At 41.6% G+C, this 2,882-nt stretch overlaps 1 pseudogene; it reads right to left on the reverse strand.

Moving 5' to 3' along the window:
- Positions 1 to 509: 509 nt before the first annotated feature.
- Positions 510 to 2,251, reverse strand: LOC101825265 (annotated as a pseudogene).
- Between the last annotated feature and the right edge of the window lie 631 nt (positions 2,252 to 2,882).

Here is a 2,882-nt window from a genome sequence, read left to right on the forward strand (position 1 = left end):
ATTTGGTCATTATTTTTATTTTGTTGACCGTGAGCAAAGACCTTTCTCTCTTTTGAGATGTTAAAATATATTGCTGTAGTGCTTATGTGAAAATTTAACTAAATACTGAATGACATTGCTTTTAATATGATTATTAATAGGTGAATAATTATTTTGTGGTTATTTTTGACAGTTGGTAAACATTTGGGATTTTATCTAAATAAAAATTACAACCATGAACATTGTTATAATTAGAGATCTTCTTGGTTCTTCTCAATGATACTGAGAATGCTCACAAGGGGTTCCCTTTGTTAAGCCTTAAAACAATCATCTTTAAAAGGAAAAAAAACACTCTTTACACTACCATTTAACTTGTTTTAATGCTTCTTCGCAGATAATGAAAATACTAAAGTACAGACAAGAAATAATCATAATGTTGTGGCCAACATTATAAATAAGGAATTTTTAAATGTAAAATATTTTCTGGTTTAGAAATAAATCTAGTTGTCAAGGCAGCTCTACGGGTCTCTCTAATAGGACTGGTTTTTACATTTCTGATGGTGCTCGCCTTTATTCATTTTCCCAGGTCCTCCACGTCTGCCTCTTCTTCCTCTCATCTGTTCCATCAAGGGTCCAGGAGGGCCCTCAGGACCACCTTGTCTTCCTCCATCAAAGCCACCTCGGTCCGTGCCATGACCACTTCAGAAGCCACCTCTATCCCCATCTCGGCTACCTCTGAACATTCCTCTATGACTACCACGGTGCATAAATTCAACTTTTCCTGTCCTCATGCCACCACGGCTGCCTCAGCCACGATCACCACTCGGAGGTGGGAGAGGTGGCAGGAGGAAGCCCTCGGTCTTAGTGTCCTTACACTGCTTGCATTCTATTCTCCAGGTGAAGTTCTGGTTTCCACAGTCCAGATTGGGACATAGTCAGTCTTCAGCTCAGTGCTGGACATTTCCTCCCCAGAGGGGTTCTCTCCAGAGTCCTCGGGCCCCCGTTGGGGGAAGCCTCCTCTTTCTCCTCTATGGCCTCCCATGAGACCCATGGGTCTTCCAGGACCTACTGGGCCACCAGGACCTCCACGAAGTGGTGGTGGCATCCCTCAGCCTTCTCGATGTGGCATGCCATCCCATATGCTGTTCATTGGAAGCTTCTTTCAGACAAGAGAAACTTGGAGTTTGCTTCTTTGAAAATCTTTTCCATCAAGCCATTCCACGGCAGCCTTGGCATATGGCAGGTCTTCATAGGACACTGTGGCATCACCTTTAGGCTTTCCTGTTTCCTTACCCAGGTAGATGTGGATCATGAGTTTCCCAGTTCTATTGTTCATCTTGACAGCCCCACATTGCTTAAAAAAGTCTGATAGATCATACAAAGTCACATTGTCATTTAAACCTTGCACATCAACTGCACTGTTGTCAGAGTCTTCCTTGGGATCTATTGGAAGGCCTAGATCAAGATCTGGTCCTTTATCCATGGTCCTCTGCTGCCTGTAGTTTCCTCTCTGTTGGCTATATTGGCTTGGAGACTGGTTGTAGAATCCAGTTTGAGGGGGCTAACTAGTGGGAACATGCTGCCCATAGCTGCTCTGCTGATCATAGATACTCTGCTGTACATAGCTGCTCAGCTGCCCATAGGTGTTCTGCTGAGAGTAACTGTCCTCATTCTAACTGATCAGCTGTGAAGAGGAGCAGCTGATAGGAGGATAGGATGTTGGCGTGGTGATTGGCTGCATGGGGCAGTTCCTGGGGATAACTGTAGTTACTTTGTTCATATCCTAGGATGGGCTGGTAATAACCCCCTATGCTAGATTGAGGTTGACTAGTCTCAGCGAGTATGTTAACATCCTGTGGTCTTGTAGGTGCAGTGGTTGCTGGCTATTGCCCATAGGCTGGGTAGGCAGCTATGTGCCATATGCAGACTGAGCTTCATAAGAGGGTCTGGGGTGTAGTGACTGTCACAGTGGTGGTGTCATACGCACCAGAGCCACATCCTTGACAGACTGGCTGTATTCCTGGAAGGCAGTTGGAATGGTGTAACCAGTGGGAGGGTGTCCATAAGAATTCGCATATGCACTCTGCCCGTAGATAGCAGTGGTCTGAGCCTGAGTATAGCTGACATCAGTAGTCTGTCCAGAGGTTCCATAGCTTTGTTGCCCATATGCCTGGGTTGTCTGTGCATATCCTCGAGTTGGCTGGGCAGTGTGAGAACTGTAGCCCTGCTGGATTGCAGCTTGGCTGTAGGTACTGTAATCTGTGGATGACATTTTCTCTTGTCGTATGGTTATGTTTTAAAACGTGACAGGATGAAATTCTCTCATTTTTAAAATTTTCTAAAATTTTTTTTGTGATTGTAATTACATTATCTCTCCCTTATCTTTCCTTCCAAATAATCCCATGTGGTCTATCCCCTTGATCTCTTTCAAAATCATGGCTATTTTCCTTACATTGTTGTTACACACAGAGAAACTTCTAAATACATATTGATAAGACAATAAATAAAACATTTTTATCATCTTAGCTTCGTGTTAGATCCAGAAAAATTTAAATTGGCAGTTAAAGAATTATTAAGGTAACATTTTAATACCTATCTCACAATTCTGAAGTAAGAAGAAGCTATTACCAGGTATAAATATTGTTATGTTTGAATTGCTCTAAAATTCATTCACTTAAGATGTTTGAGCTCTAGTTATTGGGTGGCAATAACACACTTGGTATTTGTTGAAAATATTATGTACTATGGAAATTATGTTGAGTAGAGTCATTTTATGTTTTACATTAAATTCTGTATCTTTAATGATTTCTTTAAAAATTTAATTAAAACAAACAAGATGCATTTTAACCCAGGCAAAACCACAATCATCTCCATAGCAATTTCATTCACAAATATATTTGTGT

Source organism: Mesocricetus auratus, unplaced genomic scaffold (assembly GCF_017639785.1).
Source record: "Mesocricetus auratus isolate SY011 unplaced genomic scaffold, BCM_Maur_2.0 Super-Scaffold_100019, whole genome shotgun sequence".
In the NCBI taxonomy this organism is placed as follows: domain Eukaryota; kingdom Metazoa; phylum Chordata; class Mammalia; order Rodentia; family Cricetidae; genus Mesocricetus; species Mesocricetus auratus.